Genomic DNA, 22,944 nt, shown 5'->3' with positions numbered 1-22,944 from the left:
GCAATTTTTCGTATGTGACAACTTTTATTTGTCATATAAAAGCTAACACTCCAGCTTTTCAGCAAATGTATTTGCCACACAAAAATTGTTCAATTTCGCTTGTCTACACGAGCAAAAAAATTGTCACATATAGTAATTGGCAAATAAAAGTTGCTCGTGTAAAATATACTGAAAAGTGGCTGTCTATCACATAAAATTCTATACGTTTTTGGTATTATAATAACAATTTTCCAAACCCAAAATCAGCCAATCGCTGACGGTTCGACCCTATCGTGAAAGCGGACACGGAAGGCAGACAAATAATAATATAGGAATTATTGTTTGCACACTATTGTGATATGTGCTTGTCACCGGAGGTGAGGAAAGTGCTATAGCTATACGGCAGTATTATCACTCTATGGCTCATCAAAGGATTGTAATCGAAATAGGGTAAGATTATGTTTAAATTTTGAAAAGATCACGTCCAGCGGAGGAACTGAATTTGTTTTATACTCCGCATGGCGCACGCATGTAGCTACAAGTACTAGAAAAGGAAGAAACTGTATTTAGCTATTCATAGATTTCCTTATTCTCTTTTAAAATGAGGCAAAGGAAAATATCTGCAAGCCTGACTAAACGTGCCAACAGTGGCCCATCACAGTTGTCATTTTCATCGTCCACATTGTAACGAAATAGCCACAGTATGTATTAATCACCGTGCCAAGAAAGAGGCAAAACCGTTTCAAAATAATAAATATATATATATATATATATATATATATATATATATATATATATATATATATATATATATATATATATATATTCATGGTGTGGTTCTATTCCTTCAATGCTGGTGTATTTTCAAATCATAATCGCATCGTTCTCATTTGGCAGTTCATGTCAAAGCCATCTGGGAAAGCAGGATAACGCCATAACTAATCCGGTTTGATAAACGGAGCCTCAAGAAATAACTTCGCCGAATATTTAGGACTTACCTACTGACTCAATACCTATTGGTCAATTTTAAAACCATGTAATTACCATATTACCTGAATGTATGCGCATGCCTGCTTATTAATTACCTTTATGCGAACATAGCAAGTTATGTACACAGTGTTCATCCAAAAAAGGCTACTACATTACATATTCATGACAACTGTTTTCTATTGAATATATTTGTGTTTCTTCCTTTCTTATACACCCTGTATAAAGAGTAACGGGTAATTATAAAATATTGCTCTTAACACTTTTTAGAACACTTTGTCTGATGTTTCAAGTTCTTTAGGGTTTGAGATTCATTTGTAAGCAGAACAACGCGACTCCAATTTTGAATTAACAGCGTGAAAAGAAATGTTGCGATTCTTGCACGGAATGCGCTAGAAGTGTGGACAAAGGGGATTCCCCTATCTTTTAATGAGAAACATCTGTGCTATAAAGCCTAGCGCACACTGGTGCACTTAGCACACACACACGTCACTCGTGACGATTGTCACCTGCACATATTCCTCGTCTGCGGGGACCAAATCCACCTTTCCGACGGTCAAACACTTATCAAAAACACGTCATCAAATGACAAAAATTCGGACAAACACAGGTCGGACATACCATAGTTTATATGGAGTGTCAGGATCACATTGCATTTTAAAGCTCTTTATATGTCTCAAAATGTAGAGGAAATACGATTTCGGCCGTTTCTTACCTTACAATAGTGTTGTCTAACGCTCACGATTCGAAAATGGTTAGCAAAATGACATTGAACGAGCTAAAAACATACCTTCGCGAGCGCGGTGTTTATAGCATCACTTAAAACCTGCGTTGGTAAATATTGCAATACACAACAATAGTAACTCCGAATGAAGCATTTTCACTCAACGTTTCGACTTTATTTAGTCATCATCAGGAATGATTAATTTACATGTGCATGCAGCAAGAGATGTGTAAATGTGAAATATACAATAAACAAACTAAACATGGAGTATGAAAGTGACGATTATTTGTCTCAACAGGAAAAAAATTTGCTTTTCCTTTTGCTTATGCGTCGGCGCCGGAGACGCCTAAGGGTAGCCAATCGTAAAATATGGACGAAACGATGGATGGACGAAATGCTTTTTCTCGTAAATCTCTGTTTTTGAAATCTCGCGAGCGTACATTGTAAATACACGGATATTTGGGCCATATGTCTACCAGTTTGTCTTCTAAAATGGCTTCTGCAACCAGTTCACTGCGTTTTTCCTCCATACTTTTAAGGTTATTTATCGTATTTCTCATTTACATATTCCTTGCTGCATGTTTTAATCGCATTTGTTCAGCGCATGCTTGGCGCATTTGTCACGCGTGTTAGAAAATATCAAACATGTTTGATAATTGGATATTACGACACGAATGACAGAATATCTCAATTTGATCCCCGCAGACGAGGAATATGTGCAGGTGTCAATTGTCACGAGTGACCTGTGTGCGTGTTAAGTGCACCAGTGTGCGCTAGGCTTAACAAGTATGACGCGTTGAACTATTTCATTGATTTGTGTACCTAATCAACATTACGAATGTTGCATTAGTTGTCACTTGTTTCATATATGTCGGATTTCGCAAAACAACGCATTTCGACACTCCAGCATCAACGAAACCTTCCCAGTTATTACACGGCTAATAACTCTGAGCATGCAGTTGAACAGAGTGGAACAATGTTGTGTTGCCACATTGTTAACAGTTGTTGAGAACATTGAACAATAGTGTTGAAACTGAATCGGATGTAACAATATTGTTCAATGTTGATAACGTAACAACTCTGAACAATGTGGGCAGCACACCACTGTTCAATCTTGTTCATATCAACTTGCATCAACTTAAGCGCTTTTACGCGTGTATAGTAGTGAACGGAAAGCGGTTATTTAAATTATTCATATTGTAGTATATGAACTGTATTTTAAGACAGTTAGGTCTGCATCGCATTTTCATCACGTCGAATGCAATTCAAACAATAAAATGAGATCATAAACCTTATTTTTCCCACTTTATGACATTATATCCATTGTTTAATTGGGCCATACCGTAATTCCACACGACAAATCATTAAATTTAACTTGGTCTATATTTCACAGGTTTTCATCCAGCTCGATCTTACTCAAGATCTCTTTTCCAATTGGTCGGAATTTGCGAGTAGTTTTTTGCTTTACATTTCTACTTCGTGGTAAGATTGATGTATACATCATGTATATGATTATGTTACATACCAACGAATACAATTAAATCATACAAAAAAACAAAACTTAAAACTCTATTTTATCATCGGCTTATCAATCAATGAATGAAGTTTATATTAGAATTAATTTCAACTAACGACTTTCGATACACATACGTATTAATTGAAAACGCCTAGAGAATTAAGCTTGAATTAATAGTTGAGTCAGTAATAGTTGGGTCGATTAAGTGGCTGTTTACCCGATTAAAGCCCGTTTCAGACGTCGAACATTTCATGTGCCGAATCGAATGCAAAGATCTTAAACAAAGACTTTAGTTCATTTGAATTAGGTTCGGCGCATGAAGCTTCGACGTATGAAACAGGCCAGTGAAGAGCCCCTAAGTCAATTCCGCTGAGGTTCAATGTAAGTCATTTGCATATTTTTAGGAAGAGGAGAGTTGCTGGATGCTAAGGACTTTACACGCGAAGAATTATAGACATGCAGGAACGTTTGAATTCAATGTGAATACAACCTCCATTGATAATTTTTCAGTATATATAAACGTTTGTGTCAACCGCATTTATTTTTAAAACGAACAGCAATATAAGTATTTTTTATGTCGTATTTTAACATCCAATATATCTTAATTAAGATTTAAGTTTATAAATAATGAAATCAGACGATTGATAAATTCCAAAATGGTATGATTATAATGAGTAACTGCATGATCAAATTTTAATGTTCAGGCTTCTTCCAGTCATGTGTTTTTCACACTATGACAAAGTCACCGCGCAGAAAAAGTTGTATAGTAAAGGCTTACTAAAGGTCACGAATGCAAGTCGTATATGAAACACTAAATATACTGAAACTAGCCCGTACCAAATGAAATGCCATTGGTTGTTGCTAAACAGCTAAATGATCAACTAACTAGTACTTTGTCTTTGTATAATACTGTTAAGCGTGTTCCGATCGGTACAGAATTACTAAAATACTGCCAATTTACTTAGTTATATTACGTGTTTCTGTTAAGGTGATTGTTAGATCAGTGTGTACGAAAACACGTGGCTGGACATAGCTGATAGAGACATAATCATATCTGAATCATGCATGTTCCTTAAGCGATCGTATAATATATAGTGTCCTGTATTTTTATTCCAACGCTATCCGCGCAGCTGTTCTGTAAGTGACATATATTACTGATATTACATTGTTGTTGACGACTGTACTTGTGTACTCCATAATATCATTAATATGTCGTACCGTAGAAGAAGAAACGCGCACAAAATAGCGATAATGCGTGCGAATGAATCCGTTCAGCGCTTTTATAATTTTATTGAGAAACAAATTCACAGGATATTCCAGCTTTTCAAATAGATTCGACCTTTTCTGGAGTAACTGATTTAAAAATCTATACGTCGGGAATTTCTTTGTCTATAGATTATTCAAAACAGGCTTCCCCAATAGTGAAAGTTATGCATGCATGACTAAAATTGTATAAACCCTCGAATTCCGTTTGTTAAATAATGTTCCTCTCGTCAAAACAAAAAAGTTGTCGAATCTCGATGCTTTTCGCCGGCCGAAGTTGGAAATCAAAAGGATCAACAACGTGCAAGTAGGCACTAGCTAAACCACGATGAAATAAAAGTTCAAGGCTTGGCATGAATATGATTCTTCGTGTTGAGGTTTGTATGCAAAATATGTAGTCTGTAGCAATTTGTTTGTTTTCGCCCGATCAAGCTAAACGGTTTTTCATATATTTCACTTATTTCCCCAAATGATCAAAAAGTTTATCATAGATAAAGGTGGGAGCGAGTCTTAACTCTCATGTTTCGAAATTTAGCGCCTGATGAAATTTTAACGGCGCTTACTCTTTACTTAAGAATTGAGGAAATGCTGTTTACCAGTTACATATTTTACAATCAGCGACACATTATTCCCTATTTTGCTCCCTTGTTCCCATTATTCCATTGTTTTAAGTTCTTGTAGACAAGAATTTATAGGGATGAAGATGCATGTTAACGTTAATTGTTGTCGTAAGATGATAACTCAATGCATGAGCTGAGAAGTAAACGTGTATAAAGAGAACTAAAATGCTACTAAAGCGCCAGACTAATTCATCAAGTAGGTCTGCGTGTATTGAAAATATGCTCTATGATGTGTACATGTATATATAGCGCAGTGCGTGTGTGCAGTATTTACCAATCTCGATATTACCAATGTAGCAATCAGTCGAGCAATCAGAAAATTAGGTAGCACAATTTGTCAAGAAGGTCTATAATTTCTAAACAAGGTCTCGTTGATAAAAACAAGTATGGAAAGCAGGTATATAACCACGATATAATGTTGTATACGTTTATCATAATATGAACAAGATTTAGTTTTTTGATACGAATATTGCCATTACTATCCTGAAGACTACCCAAGCGATGACTGCATGAGGAAGATAAAGGCACTGCCACTGTGCTTACAATTTGTAATTCTAGCCTATGCATGATATAATCACAACCATCAGTTATAGGGGGCAAGGGAGGGACGAAATGTTAATATTTAATTGTAAATCATTTACATCTCATTATTCATTTCTTTAGAAATTCATTGTTTTTACAGTCAATGAACAACAAAATATTAGCATAGCAGGAGTAAAATTAATTGGCGGCACTTTTATTATTAATTCTCTGTGAAATCGTAATACGTCCCGAAAACTCTGCTCCTTCTTTTGTGCGGACTATATAACCTTTACATGTAGAGCCCTGAGATTGTATAGTTATACCAGTTTTCACTATATTCTTTGCAGTATGAAACACAGAATTACCGGAATTAGTTCAAAACACAACGCTGGCTATATAAACAGATTGGTTTTGACTTACGCGTAACAAAATATGGTTGATACATGGGCTTAGCGACGTAATAGATCACGACACCCCTAATCTTTGAATATTCGTCGATAAAAAAACTACATTGACCTAATCAGTGAGTAACAAGCCCGATTCCATGTGTAAAATTGTGAATATATTCACGTCATACAAATAGTATTGTGCTCATGAGAAATCTCTCCCGAGTTGAGATCGCAAGTGCGAATATGAAGCATAATAGGATGAAACCGCAGTACCACGTATGCTCAAAAATCATTGAAATCGAGATGCACGTCAAGAATATAGGCTGTTCGCTTCACTCACAGTAAGATTATATCGATAATTGCTGCATGTAAGCTCGTAATACATGTCTCCTCGGTGCATTCTGTGCGTTCACGTAGGGAATTTCATTTCCATGTTTCTTTCTATTTATTATTTATTTTCATTTTCACTTCCATATTCTTGTTACGTAACCGAAACATGTCCTCTGAATTTTTTGTATAAATTAGATTACCCCCTTGCTATTTATACCCTGCGTCGTAAGTAAATTCCACGAACTCAAAATCGACCAATAATATCGACGATCACACAACATGACGTACAGAATCACATGATGCAAACACAGGACATGACAAACCGACGAACAAGAGTGTTCAGTACGACCAAACCGACAGTACGAAGAACACACAACTATTCACTGCCGATAGAGTTGAAGGAAATTCTATAGCTTATAGCTATACAACCTATACACGGGCGTATTTCACTCTATGGCTTATCAAAGAATTGCAATCGAAATAGGGTAAGATAATGTTTAATTTTTTTGCAAGGATCTAGTACGGCGGGGACGGGATTTTGTTTTATACACCGTCGTAACATGCCGCTACTGATATGCCGCGTCTACTATAGTACTAGTACTAGTCCACTCTAGGAAGAGACTCTATTACTAGTCTAGGAAGAAACTCTATTTGGCTATCCAAAGATTTGCATATTCTCTTTAATTTAAAATTTGCGAATGAATATCTGCGAGCCTGACTTAACGGGCCATCACAGTTGTCACTTGCCATTGTGCACATTGTTTTCATATTATTACCTGTACCAAAATAGCCTACATATTACGAATTGCCAGGAAAGAGGCAAAGAACGTTTGAAAGAATGAATATATAGTTCATACAATTGATATTAATTCCTCCGTCGATCTATCCCTCCATGGTGGTGTGATTTATTTTCCAACCCTAATCTTAACTTTCTCACTTGGCAGATCATGTTAACGCCATCGTGCTGTAATACTTTTCAGGGTAAAACTACCTTTGACATGACTAATCCGGTATAGTATAAACAGGGCCTCAAGGACTGAATTCGCCGGGTATATATTCAGGATTTACTCAAGATGGAAGTATAACGAAAACGAACTTGCTATTTTTTCTGTGATACAAAAGTGCCGTTTTTGACTGAATACAGAATTATCAGTTCCCATTGGTCAATTTTGAAACCAGATGTAATTACTAGAAATACATGCATGCAGCAACCCCTCGCTACTTCAAACCAAGTAAACAATTTCCTGAGTTAACCTGACCTAAATTTATATTATGAAATGACATAAAACTCAAATCAGTCTTATTATATTTTACCGAGTATATTATAGCTAATGTTTCCATCATTCAATACAAAAATATTCATAAAGCTAGTAGTGTAAACATTGCCCGTTCAATTTTGCTGCATTATACCATGCCAGCAATTCTGTAACGGTTTAAAATCGAAGTTTCAAACGATTAAAACAGTACAAGTACAGTTTTATACTTTACAAATATAGTGTGTATTTTTGATACCAAATAAACAAAGTAAACACGTACCCTTGACTGTATCCACGTTCATCTTTGCTATCTGTCATGCTTCATAATTATATCTTGTTTCTTCTCGTTTTACTTTCTTTGCACAAAGTTTTTAAAACAATTTTACAAAAATGTTTACGAAATGACAGTTACATTGCTGACGTTCTTATTGAAATATACAAACTTTCTGTCTGAGCCAATCAGAACGTTCGTTGATTACCAGACGTTACTCGCGCATGCGCATAACTTACAAAACCACCCTACGTTGACCGTCCACGACATAGAATTTGGACAACTTTGGATTCGCCTATGTTCTACCGGGTTCCGGGTGTAATTCCTAATCTCCGAGCGGAATTAGTACCCTCGTAGGCGCTCCGCGCCCGCTCGGGGATTATTAGCATGCCTGAATATTAAGTACATATGATCATAATATTTTTGTGTTTCATTTTTTATCCGAACATCAGCAAATCAGATTATGCTCTTAACGCTCTTGAGAACACTTTGCCTGATGTTTCAAGTTCTTTTATATTTGAGATTCGTTTGTAAGTAGAAAAGGGAAACTCTTTCAGCGTGAAAAAATCTTGCGATTAATTATTGCACAGAATGGGCGAGAAGTTTAAAAGGAGGGGATCCCCCTATATAACACATCCGCTTAAACCATATCATATTATGCAAATTTTTGTGTTTATTATGTTTATTGTATACTCATATATTCATATTGTGCAAGGTTAATTACTTTTCAAATCCAGGTTTTTACAGGTCTGTTAACATGAATATAATAAATTTATGAGTATGTGCCCCTCCCCCAATTATCGTCTCCCGTACGCCGCTGGTAACCTAAATAGCGGGGTAAAGGCCGCGTCTGTAATGGAGAATGGCCTTAAAAGTAAGGCTGGTTTCATGTGACATAATTCGTCGTCATGCAGTTCATCGTAATTCTCATGTCGTAATTTGTGATAATAACTCGGTTTTCATTTTTCGGATTTCGCATAACAAAGAATTACAAGGAATTATAACACGTGAATTACGACAATTTACTTTATGACGAATTATGTTGTATAAAAACTAGCCCTATAATAACTAACATAGGAATGAAATGAGGACGTTTAATATATAAGGTCTTTAAATGTTTGCATGACGATGATAGTATTTTGTAAATTTGTTTGTTTGTGAAAACGCCACGTGAGTTTACAGAGATTTGAAGAGCTTTCGGTCCGCAAGCCGGGACCATCATCAGTACTGCATGATAATGCAAATATTTGCATTTGTGCTGGGCCAGACTTACAGACTGAAAAATAAAGCTCTGCAAAACTAAATTTACTTGGTGTTTTCATAAACAAACGTACAAAAGACTGGACGCTTGTTTAGCATGATTTCTCTCTAATATTTTCCGTGAATTAGTCCACGCTTCATACTTTAACGCAAATGTAAGGTATCTATTTTGAAAAGAACAGGAGTGATCAAATACAATGTTGTGCTGCACCCTGCGAGCAGTATAATTTATTAGGACATGATCTATCTTGCATTCGACGCTACCAAAGTGCGACATATAAATTCCATCTTAAAGGCGATCCTCCATTACGTCCGTGCGGGCGAAGCGCGCTTTGTTTTTCAGGCCGGTCACGGTCGCATGGGCAGATTTTCAAAAGCCGCTTCGCCCGCGCGGGTGAAGCGAACGTTAATAGAAAATAGCCTTAAATTACCGTCATTTCATACGCATTCAAATGAATAAAATTAACTACTCTATATTTTACAGATTGTCTCGCACTTCAACCTTGATCTTACTCAGGATCTCTTTTCCAATTGGTCGGAATTTGCGAGTAGTTTTTTGTTTCACAATTTTGCTCCGCGGTAAGATAGATATACGCTATATATCATTCTTATTATTCGTAGTTGCCGTGAACATGTCAAGGTACTGGATGTATTAGAATTCCAGGCCGGTCTATTTCAGATAATAGACAAGTTTAAGGCAGGAATATTTCACAATGGTGAAAATTACATGCTTTCGACAAGAGCGGCAAAATTCACGACACCAAGATTATGCATGGATCTCCGAATCATGCACGGATTTTTTATACGGCATCTACTTCATTAAAAAAATACCAATTTTCTTTAACATGGAATCATAATTCATATCCGAGAGACAACGGAGTTGCGCAGCCCTGCATGCATGTGTTTTAAATCTAAACTGTAGGAAATGTTTGGTCGATTAACTTAACTGATAAGTTTAATGTAAGTTCATTTTGCATAATATTTTTCAGGAAGAGGAGAGTTACTGGATGCTGAAGACTTTACTCGCGAAGAATTGTAGACAGAAACGTTTGAAATCAATGTGAATACAACCGCCATTGACCAAGTGTCAGTATTTATAAACATTTGTTCAACTGCAAGTTTTTTCACGAACAGAAATATACTTATTTTATGTGGTATTTTCAAGGCATAATTAATTTTAAATTTATAATCCTAAATATATAAGTAAATCTGACGATTCCTAGCTAAATGCTCCCAAGTATTGCATGTATAATCATATAGTGAGGAACTGATTATATTTTAATGTTAGGCTTTTTCCAGCGATTTGTTTTTCACATGCCAACATATTACATATATAGGACAACCATCACTTTGCAGCTGCTTTAATTCCGTCCAGTTTTGGACGACATGAAAGCAGCTATAAAGTGATAGCTGTTTTACAAGTTATATGGAACTGTATAATATCAGCTAAAAATGGAAGTTACTTATCATAATTGAAACGTCTGTATGATTTTTTTTTCCCGTAGCTTATTTCCAGCAAAATATTCGATTAGATCTATCTTAAACTCCCTATATCAGTATTTTTATTTCACCATCCTGTAAGTGACATTATTATAATCGATATTATATTGTGGTTGACGACTGTATACTTGAATCAGTGGTATGGTAGAATGAGAGTCTGCGCGAAGAGTAGAGATAATGCAGGTGTTGTATACGAAACTTTCAATTATTGCCGACGACATCTAAAAAATTGCAGTATAATCCTTTTAATTAGCGCTTTTAGAGTGTTCAAAGAAACTGTAATTTAAAATTCTATACGTCGGGAATTTCTTTGTCTATATATAGGTTATTCAAGGTGAAAGTTATGCATGATTAAAATTGTATGAACACTCAAGTTCCGCGTTTGTTAAATAAATGCTTCTCTCATCAAAACAAAACGAAAGTTGTAAAATGTTGCTCGAATCTCGATGCTTTTTGCCAGCTGAAGTTCAAAATCGAAAGGATGAACAACACGCAAACAGGCACAAAACCATGATAAAGAAAAAGGTCAAGACTTCGCATGAATATGATTCTTCGTTTTGAGATTTGTATACAAAATATGTAGACTCTAGTCTGTATAGTAATTTGTTCGTGAATAAACGGTTTTCAATATAATTCTCACACTCATTTCCCCAAACGATCAAAAATTTTATCCCAGGCGAAGGTGGAAGCGGGCCTTAACTCCCATATTTCAAAATTTAACTAAATTTTAATGGCATAGAGTCTTGTAGACTATACATCTACGATATCGAGAGTTTACCAACAGTTGTTGTAATATACATAAGCAAGTGTTGTTTTAGTCTTTACTACTGTTATTTTACAATTCACATACAGGGATCACATTTTTCACAAGTTTGATATGTTAACGTTCTTGTGGACAGGAACTTAGAGATGAAAATGTACACATTGTAGCCAGTGTACTCCTGCTATGACTGTATCGGCTGGAAAGTAACATAAATATGCCGTATGATGTGTACATATAACGCAGCAGTTTAGCCTAGCATGTATTTCCAAGATAAGCCAATCAAAAGCGCTTCAATTCCTCTCACTTGCCCCTGAGCAGAACACGATAGACATGATTTTCATGCATCATATAAACAGACAGTGTAGGCAGCTCCATGCATGCAAACACACAGAACTAGTCAGTCTGAGAAGATATATAGTGCAGTTTACACGGTTAAAAAGTTGTAGCAATTAAGTAATTTCGAAACAAGGTCTCGTTGTTCAAGAAAAAAGCCGTTATACTTATAGTATGGAAAACAGTTAAAATGCTATTTATATGGCTTATTCGAATATTTTTATGCGTATAGCCTTGCAAGCGTTGCATAACTTGCATGAGATAAACTCCTATACGCATCTCATGCAGCGTTCAGTCTATATGGTATTGGCGCTTGGCTGCCAATTTGTGCACAGCGTGATTGTCAGAGTATTCGTATTCATAAATAAAGTTGAGATTGAAGTATGGCCCGACTTTAATTAAAAGACATTTTATTTTATTTTATTTTATTTTATTTTATTTTATTTTATTTTATTTTATTCTTCTCTTTTACGACTGCATGTACCAGTTGAGAGCTGTAAAAACCATTAACAAATCTCATTGTTCCACTAACCATGAATACTTACGGGCTATCCGAGTTTCGACAATAATTATGTATGTTGGTGAATGCTGCCTAATCAAATGAATCGCAGGATACGGTATCGCTGGCTAATTTGTATGGTAGTGACGCCCAATCCTCTATGTCTATTGTGAAAGCACTGCTTCGTGTAACTCTAGTGAGCTCATAATGGGCCAAGTATAGTGTCTGGCATGTTATGAGGTTGGAATGCTTTAATTTGCATACTCACAACACAAGTGTAATTGTTATATTGGTTGTTCATTAAGGAGCTGTTTACATGAGCCCGGTTACCCGAGATTCAACGAAGCGTGAGATGATTTTGAAGTATTGAAATGAGCAGATAACATGATTCTGGTAGTCGTATAATCACCACAACAATAGCATGTGCTAGTTTGGTGTCATAAAGACTTATTTCAATACCTCAAAGTCCTCTCACGCTTCGTTGAATCTCGGGTAACCGGGCTCATGTAAACAGCCCCTAAGTAAACAGGTTTTTTTTTTAAAAGGAAATTGTTGTGTGGGATGCATGTTTTTTATTCTAATTTGCATATTCAAAATACAAAGTGTAAATATAACCAAATGCCATAGACGTATAATTTCCTGTAAATACTGTAGTAATCACCAAAAATCAACAGACAGCCTGAGCAAGCGGAGCAGTGCTTACGGTCATTTCTTGAGAAGGTCTCTTTGTTCAAGACGAAAGCAGTTATAGTATGGAAAACAGGTATAGTGTTATTTATATGGCTTTCTTGAATATTTTTATGGATATAGTTTCAGCAAGTGTTGCACAATTTGATCTATACGGACAATAATACCGTACTTTTTGTCTGCACAAATTCGGAGTGTCTATCATGTCGCCATATAGCTATAGGCTCATATATCAAACGATAGATTTTGTTACCCGTGAAATTAAAAATGTGTTTAGTGCATGTGCTATGTGCGTTGAGCAAATTCGCGTAATTCGTATTGCAAAGAATATATGAAACAACTGGTATAACTAATAACTATGATATTAGGGCACTATACATGTAAGGGCTTTGCATAAAGTAGGAAGTATCATATTACACACAAAATAACCAGTAACCAATGTCATCATTTATCACCTGAAGAGCGGTTATGTTCGAATAATATCTTTCTAGTTGACAAGCAACTTTTTTCTAACTCCTACAAAATTCATCATGTTAATTTTAAAATTTGGCTTATAAAATGTTATGCCACTTCATCAAGACTTCAGAAAAGAATTTGCTAGAACTTGGTAAAGAGCCAAGCACGGGTCACTGGCGCCGAAGACTACCTGCATTATGACGTCACACGCATAAGTGCTCGTGATGCATGACGGTAGGAGGCTGTAAGTTGCTTCGAACGAAATGGATGCCGTGTGTGGCAACTGTTCTGTTTTGGAAAAGATATTCTCGCTCTGCTTCTATTTTCGACATTGATCGAAACTTTTTTTGACATCGCTTGAGAGATTAGATTATTTTCTAATGGTAAGGGAAATTTAACGTCGATTAGTGTATTGTTTACAACGAAAATGCGCTTGGAATGTGACGAAATATGAACACGCGAAGAGAACATTTGCTCGCTGAAGTCTGGCTACTCGAGCTTTAATAGGTATGTTGTCTTGTGTTGTCTTTTCTACGCTACTTCACTCCTAAGCCGCTATTAACGTCCTTTAAGTCCCCGGAAAATTGAAAACTTGGAACAGAATTTTAAGTTTCACGAAGCCAGTCTGGACGCCCGAGTCTGTGTGTTTATTTTGACGGGAAAATGCTAAAATTTAAAAAGCCTGTTTTAAGAGCGATAATTTTGAAGTTTTAAATCGTCTTGCTACATTTGGTTTATTTCTATCCTGAAGAGAATTGTGTTTCGGGCTCGTATTTCCTGTTCTTAATATTGACTTCGACATTTAAGAGGAAAAAATAACAGTTTATACAGTCATATAATGCAAGCTGAACCCATGCAGCACCTCAGCTGAGGTAAACAATGACATACTTGAAGGAAAACCAGAATGTGAAAAAGGAACTGTTGTGTACCAAAATGTGCGAGTAGCAATAGAAGAAACCCCAAATTTTCATTCCATAAGATTCCAAAAAATCAGGATTTAAAATGCAGGTGGTTATGAATATTAAAGAGAAAAGGTGTGAAATATTTCGGCTCTAGCCATAAAGTGTGTTCCTTGCATTTTGCTGGTGGTAAAAAGACATATTTAAATAACATTCCAACTATTTTCACCTCTCAAGAGAATATTAATTAAACCAAGAAAACCCCCCACTGTAAGAACATTTGTTCAAAATGAAGTTGCGATTCAAAACAATAGAAATTGAGGAAAATGTACAAGCTGAGAGTGATATGTTGCTTCAACCTGATTTGACAATATCACCTCAAGCTCTTAAGGAGATGAAGCTGGCATTTTGGAACATGAGAAAGTAGTTGTACTATTAAATGAGAAAATTTCACATCTAAACTGAAAACAATGCACTACAAACCAAACATAATGAAGAAATGGCTAAAATGACACCTCGTTTATTTGAGATGGAAAAGCTCATAAGCAGTGAATACGAGTTCTGATTTTACACAGGTTTTCCTAATTATTCAAACTTCAAAGCATTTTTTGACTATCTTTTCCCAGCTTGTGAACACATTATCTACCATGGTTCTAAAACTGCCCCCATAACTTCAGAAGTGCAGTCTTTGAAATGTGGCACAGCAAGATTCCTGTTACCAGAAAATTAACTTTTTCTTGTTCTTGTCTGCTTGCCCTTGGGTTTGCTTCAACAGGATATATTTCCCACCGGTTTAACATTTCAGTTAGTCAGGTTTCCTGTATTTTCAAAACATGAATTATATATTTACATCAACGCCTATGTGTCCTTCCTATATGGCCTGGACAAAAATTTATAGAAGATACTATTGACTGTGGAATACTCAAACTTCTGGAGATGGGTGATGACAGATAGAGGGTTTGATATAGAGACAGATATGCCAGAAGGAGTATCACTAAATATTCCACCTTTTCTAAATGGGCAGCCCCAACTATCTTCCTTGGAAGAAGAGTTAACAAGAAAGATTGCCTCTGTAAGGTTCCATGTTGAGAGAGCAATATATAGCAAGATCTAAGAACTACAGAATTTTGCAACCTGTTATACCATTATCATTAGCTGATAATTTCAATCATACGAGTGTTTTTTGTTATTTGACTCTGTTCTTACCTCCATTGATTTAAATTACAGAGTAACAGTCTTGCTACTAAATTAAACCATTAAAACATGCATAACAACATTTGATAAAATATTACAACTCTGATAACATATATTGTGAATAAAAACAATAACTTATGGTGTCTACATGCAAATCAACCTCATGTGAACAACAAAATCACACCACTTAACACAGAGAGTGGCCATGCAACTCTGAATTTGATAAAATTAGTTATGTTTTGTTTTCGGTTATGCCTTTCCATTAGTCATTTCAAGAAAAAAATCTTTGTCCTTACATGCCTCTTCTAATGAAATGTTTCTTTTTGAAAAAGGGCATTTCACTTCTCCAACACCAATTTGTGTTTGTTCTGTGGGGTCAAAGATTAAAAAGTCGCTGATCAGGACTAGCACCTAACCATGAAAAACTCTTGTTGACAATGAAGCCACATTTTGAACACACATCAACGCAACATCCAGCACTTCTCTTTAAATTTAAAATATTCCATTATAATTGAAATATAGAGCGTTCTCTGGTTGAAATATTAACATTTATTACAAGCTTTCGGCTATCAGTCTATAGCCTTCAACGGGTAGAAAATATAAATTCAAAGAAGGACGCTAAGGCCTGTATTCTGAAAGCTCACTCACACTCAAACTCATTGAGTGGGAGATCTTAATCTTCTCATAGCGTTTCAATGGCGGTATTTCCAGCCGAACAGGGGCTTGATTTCCAGTGATTTACCTTAAATCTTTCCATCTATTCAGAAAAAACTTTCTCATTGATCAGCATTAACGAAATTTATATGTCACACTCGATGAGTAAGAGTGTGAGTGAGCTTTTTGAATACAGGCGTAACAGTGAAACATGAAACTACATGTGAGTCTAACTACAGTATGAAAGGTTATATGATATATACAAGGAATAGCATGAAATATGTAAATTTTAGTGTTTTTTAGTGAGCATAGTATATTGTCCTGGAAGTGGCTTAGAATTATTGGAGAGTTCCGCAGTCGGAAAATTTTAGAGTCATGGCATACAGCTTTATCCGATCAAGCTGACAATAATTCTAAGCCACTTCCAGGACAGTATACTATGTTCACTAAAAACACTAAAATTTACATATTTCATGCTATTCCTTGTATATATCATATAACCTTTCATACTGTAGTTAGACTCACATGTAGTTTCATGTTTCACTGTTAGCGTCCTCCTTCTTTGAATTTATATTTTCTACCCGTTGAAGGCTATAGACTGATAGCCGAAAGCTTGTAATAAATTTTAATTTTTCAACCAGAGAACGTTCTATATTTCAATTATGTTTAATCCTGGTTGCACATCTATGATTTTTTCTATTCCATTATAGCTAACTCTTAATTCCTTGTCCTTTCCCCACTGACATGGGTTTGGAGTGGGGAAAGCACCTGAGGGAAGGTCTTGGTGAGTAATATCAAAAAGACATGGCTTGCAGTCATTAGATTTTAACAATTTTCCCAAATAACTGTTTTTGTTTGTTTCTGTCAATGAGATGGCAAATCTGAGAATCTCGGTGTCTTGACAACTTGGGCATCTCAGGTGTGGGGTTGTTCAACAGATTTGGTTGAATAAATTTCCGCTTTCTAATCTACTCATCCTTTTCATAAATTGTTTTTTGAAAAGTAATATCTTCATAAAGAACTGTATCGTCCAATTCATCCTTCCTAGGCACATGCCACTGCTGTATTGTGTGCATGTAGGCTCATCAGGAATTTCAGTAAAATCTAATTGTTTGTACTCAATAATTTGAAATAAAAGTGCAACAATGTGTTTGGACTTTCCACCTTTGCCACCAGGACACGTGCAATTACTGTATTCTACTTCAGCATTTAACTTGTTTAAATGGACCTATAGACTTAATATATATTACTTTTCATTGCCGCATTTACAAAGCCTTTTACCAAAAAGCAGGAAATTTGTCCTTTGCTTGTATTTGCTTTAACTTGAACGTAGTGCACATATTTTTCTTTAAACATTTGGTATCCTTGTTTCTTGTGAGAACATGTACCACCAGTATCTTCAATTTCTAAGTGTTTTACATGTAGTTCATATGTAAAAGGTGGAAGTCCAGTCAAACTTTTTGTCCATTTTTTAGTTGTCTCATATTCTTGAGCAAGGTCATTGTTTACCTCAGCTGAGGTGCCTGTGTCCTAGCGGATAGTGTCCCCCGCAGAAAGTGTCCCCCCGGACACTATTCGCTAGCGGATTATGTCCCTCCGGACACTATCCGCTAGCGGATTATGTCCCCCCGGACAGTATCCGCGACGCGGATAATGCCCCCCTTCGCGGATAGTGTCCCCCTGATAAAAACAACTAAAGAAGATTTAGTTCTTTGGTCGATCACGATTACGTGATTGAAAAAGTTCTAAATTTGTATTTCGAATTTTAGTGTTATTAGTGTTTCGAATTTAAACATGTTATTACACAATATCATATCTTTAATATACGACATAAACATGACTAATGACTTGAAAGGCATTCCTCAAAAACAAAAGCGCTCATTAGCTGCACAATGGCTGGATTAATCAACATTACACAAAAGCATTTCACGAATGCGCAGGCACAATGGCTGTATGACTCACAAAGAAAAGCCGCAAAACAACTGTATAAAGAGTTGCCAGTTGCCAAACAGTTGTCCATTGTATCAGCGAATATACGATTATCTACAAAATGAGAAATATCCGGATGAGTTTACGAAACCCCAGAAACGCAGCTTGAGACGGAGATGGATAAATTATTGCTATTCTTGTTCCTTTATGTAGTCAGCTCGCATTATGATTTTTTCCTCTCGAATATCGAATTCAATATTAAAAACAGCAGTATACGAGCCCGAAACACAATTCTCTTCAGCATAGAAATAATCTAACATTAGAAACAATCTATAACACTAATCGACGTTAAATTTCCCTTACCATTAGAAAGTAATCTAATCTCTCAAGCGATGTCAAAAAAGTTTCGATCAATGTCGAAAATAGAAGCAAAGCGAGAATATCTTTTCCAAAACAGAACAGTTGCCACACACGGCATCCATTTCGTTCGAAGCAACTTACAGCCTCCTACCACAGAATATCTATCAGAAGAATAACTCTATACTATTTTTTCGTAAGTGTGATTAATCGGTCATGATTCGTCACTTAGCAAGTGCATTTTTTTGAGGTAGTCACCCCCCTGACAATGTCTAAAATCAAGCCCGAGCATTTATGTCACGAGCACTTATGCGTATGACGTCATAATGCAAGTGGTCTAAAAGTGTCCGGATGTTTGTGTGTGGGTGCCACATTTTCGACAATCGTCGGATATACGAAACATGACGATTGCCTATTGTTCTTCTACTTTTTTTATTTTTCGAAAATTTCGTTGTTTTCGAAGAACGGAAGCAACCGAAGTCACGTTAATCCAGTTTGGAAAGCTAAAAGTTCCCTTTTTGTACACCGGACACAATTTATGGCCGTAAAAATGTAAGCCAATTTAGTACGCCGATGCGGCGATACGAGAGTCGCCAAACAGTCGATGACGTCTCTGCAAACTCAAAACTACCTATTTTTTCAACATATATATAGGGTTACTAGTTACTACAAAAAGGTAATGTCTGCAGCCAGAATTTACCAGTAACACTTAAAAATATTAACCATAATATGTATGTATAATTTTTACATACAACACGATTTGAAACTATAATTGCATTATTACAAGAATTGAGGTACTGCTTACACTTTATGTGGTACGCCGTTATTTTGGTAAATATTGTTGTACGCCAATCATAATTCATAAGTATAATTGTACGCCAAGTGTACGCCAAAATTTGTATCTATTTGTATTTACTTTCTAAACTGGACGTTGTTAATACGTTTGTCAAATTTTAAAGCGAAGGTGACTAGGTCTAGGTGAGTACTTTAAAGACGAAAAAGCAGTGATCGGTGAGCGTTGAATCTACAACTACAAAGTTACACTAATAGAAAATAAATAAAACATTACTTTATTCGGCAAATGGCAGTAACAAGTTGCCATGTTTCATAAATTATAATGCAATACTTCACCTGTCAATTTCTTGCTTGTGAACATGCAGCTATTAAACCAAATACATGACCTTATTGCAAACGGTAGTAACAAGTTGCCCTGTTTTATAACTTATAATGCAATATTTCACCTGTCAATTTCTTGCTTGTGAACATCCAGCTATTAAACCAAATACATGACCTTATTGCAAATGGTAGTAACAAGTTGCCCTGTTTTATAAATTATAACTCGGCAAATGGTATAGTAACAAGTTGCCCTGTTTTACAAATTATAATGCAATATTTCAACTGTCAATTTCTTGCTTGTGGACATGCAGCTATTAAACCAAATGCTTTGGAGTTTAAAAAGAAGCTTTTATTTGAACATAACTAACAAAAACATATTTTTTTAAAAAACAAAACTTTTAACACAAGTGCATTTCAACTGAACAAAAATCTTCTAAAATATTTTTCAGATACATAGATGAGTCCTTTAAAATTGTTATGCTGAAATGTTTGAAACAATTTTGGACTTTTTAAGTTAATAATGTTTTACAGGCTACCTACATGTACGCATTGCGTACCTATTTTTTAAAACTGCCTCGTGTATCCACGCTCTACGTTTCTACGCGGATTTGAAATTTCTGCCGTGGCATGCTGCCATAAACAAAAGGTTAAACAATTTATGACACTCCTGTTTCACAAAGTTTTCACATTCCAATACTGAAACAACGCACAGAGGTAAAAGGTAGTAAATATTTCGTGGTAAACAAAGACTAGTTGTTAAAAACAAAATCAGTTTTGTGTCGAGTAACACCATGCAATAGCCAATTAACGCCGGGTAGTCAGGAAATTGAATCTCATTTTCATATTTTATTATTTTCGTTGTTAATCAGCAGAAGTTGCTATACTTAATATATTTCTTTAGAAATTCATTGGTAATCGTGCTGTATGACGAGTCGGAAAACCATAAATGAGTAATAGTTAAAAACAAATAACCATGCTATCGGCATTCCAGCGGGCATTCTTGGTTCTAAAACACATTCGCCTCGCGGTTCGAGCATTAAAGGCCTTGGTGCTCATGCATTATGCCATAAAAGTTTTAAATTATTCATAAATATTCCATGTATTACGCGCAATACTTTAGGGGCAATCCTAGGCCAGACAATTACTTAGATGGCATACGTGATTCACACTATTCAAATATTTCTATTGTATCACTTTATAGGTCGTCTGACCGTTCTCCTCCATCCAGACCGTTCTCTATTTCCCTAACTGATGGAAACGTACGACTTGATCTGTGCGTCACCAGCCCACTATCACCAGAAGCAAGGCATCTGCATGTCACATTGCCACACAGTGATGGACTTGAGGGTGAGTGAGGTATATATTCTTGAGAGGAAACAAAACACACATTTGTGTGTAGAAGTATAGACTTTAAGAAGTACGACCAGTAACTTTGTCTTTTTAGAGAGCGTTTAGAAATACTCTGGTCCTGGTCAGGGTGGTCTTATATTTTTTCAAACGAATTTCCATTTATGCTTCTGTCCTTTTCCCAACTCAGTTTCCCCTCACAACCCTTTTTCAGTAAACTAAAGATTTTTGGGGCAATATTCTAATGTTTGAGAGCTTTGAGAGCTGTTTGCAAGTTTTGCACGAGACGAATTTTATGTTTGATTATAGATATTTCAAAATGTGTAACAATCTTGTTAAATCATAAATGTTTTACATAAAACTCGTGATATTAAGCGGTGATTAAGAAGTAAAAGGCCGTTGCTGCTGTAGGCCTGTCTCAGGCGTCGAACATTTGCCGAACCTGATGTTTAATGAGTCTTTGCTTAGGTTTATTTGAATGTGCATGTATGAAAAGCTAAGTTCGACGTTTAGTGCCTGGACGGCCGTGAATGGCAGTTGGTTAGCCTTAAACTGATTTAATAAGGGGAACGTGAAACACACACCGCAAGGAAGGATTTACTTTATCACTGCCTAATATCACGAGTTTTATGTAAATTGTTCATGATTTAACAAAATTGTAGTCAACCAGAACCGGGGTATCTTAACTCAATTAAGAAAACTATATATATTCTGCCATTTTTTCTATCATTAGTTTTCCAGTGAGTTTAAAGTCTATATATATAACAATTAACGATTTCAATTTTTCCATGAGCACACGCACGTCCTAGGCTTAAGTTGAAACATTTTAGCCATTTTCAATATGCCCACTCAGAGTGGAATGAAGAGTGGCATGCATAATAAAGATTAAAGCATAGACCGACTGAAGGAAACCAACACTTGACTCTTGACCCTTAATATTTCTATGTCCATGCACATGCCCATGTCATGTAGATTACATCCTTACAGCGTTACGGGAACAAAATCTAAACACATTCCGCGTCTTGTTTTTACAGCAATAATATTTTTCTTTTACATGGAGTAAAGCGCCAAAAAATCTTTATTGGTTTACCTTATATATATACGTGCATCATCATGTACATGAAAAAGACCGAAAAAAGATATATATGTTGATGTTACATGAATCAGTATAAGATTGAATATTAGTCTATATCTATTTTATTTACATAGGTCGTCTGACCGTTCACGTCTATTCAGGATCTCTTTCCGGCCAAACTAATGCAAACGAGGAAGTCGTATTGGCCTTTTTCACAATTTCATTACCTCCTGCAGAAGCAAGAGGCCAGCTTCCCCAACAGAATGAGGGACGTCATGGTAAGGCTTTGGTATTCATGATTGAAAAACTGTCACTGAGAACCATTAACGCAGACTTTTTAACTCGCGTCGTTTGTCTGCCCCCCTCCCCCCAAAAACATTGACTTTAACTACCCCAGCCTGGTTGTACGTCGTTGCTCGCTAGTCGCTACGAGGCCGTGTGGCAGATGTAATACAGTGTCAATATCTGATTCACTGCGACCACTATTGGCACTAAAGACGTATTTACATTTTACATGCAGAAACTATAGCCACACTAAGCATTAGTAGGCAAATGAAGATAAATTTAGACTATTTTACTATGATAGCAACTATAGCTCTGTATAGCAGCCAAGTTGAAACCAGACTTTACACTCTAGATTGATCAATCAATACAGAGCTTGGCGTGACATATATTTTCATAATATTTCTTAGATTTAAGGGGAAGAGAGTTGCTACAAGCTGAAGACTTTACTGTCGAAGAGTTGTAGACACCAAGAACATTTTGAAGAAATGTGAATAAACCATGGATAATTTGATTTATAACGAACAGCAGTATTACGTTTCTATTGTACTTTTAAAAATATATAATATCAACTATGTATAATTATACCCAGTATATAATTATATACCCAGTCATAAATTTCACAGATTTAATAATGAGTATAATTGCTTGTATATAGTGACATACAATATCTGAATGCGAGATGTACATGCATGGTGTCTGTTGTAAACGTATATTGTAAATTAATTCAACTACA

At 35.8% G+C, this 22,944-nt stretch overlaps 2 long non-coding RNA genes across 2 annotated transcripts; both read left to right on the top strand.

The window, feature by feature from the left end:
- Positions 1 to 4,671: 4,671 nt before the first annotated feature.
- LOC114530093 lies at positions 4,672 to 10,472 on the top strand. The gene is made up of 3 exons (XR_003687740.1): positions 4,672 to 4,846; positions 9,602 to 9,696; positions 10,107 to 10,472. It is a non-coding gene; the product is annotated as an uncharacterized LOC114530093 (long non-coding RNA).
- Positions 10,473 to 13,658: 3,186 nt separating this feature from the next.
- On the top strand, positions 13,659 to 22,198 carry LOC114530094. Its single transcript, XR_003687741.1, has 3 exons — positions 13,659 to 13,862; positions 20,706 to 20,851; positions 22,061 to 22,198. It is a non-coding gene; the product is annotated as an uncharacterized LOC114530094 (long non-coding RNA).
- Positions 22,199 to 22,944: the final 746 nt, after the last annotated feature.

This window comes from Dendronephthya gigantea, unplaced genomic scaffold (genome assembly GCF_004324835.1).
Source record: "Dendronephthya gigantea isolate DGI-Jeju-01 unplaced genomic scaffold, DenGig_1.0 000059F, whole genome shotgun sequence".
In the NCBI taxonomy this organism is placed as follows: domain Eukaryota; kingdom Metazoa; phylum Cnidaria; class Anthozoa; order Malacalcyonacea; family Nephtheidae; genus Dendronephthya; species Dendronephthya gigantea.
Note: the sequence above shows the minus strand (reverse complement) of the source record. Positions and strands in the feature narration are given on the sequence as shown.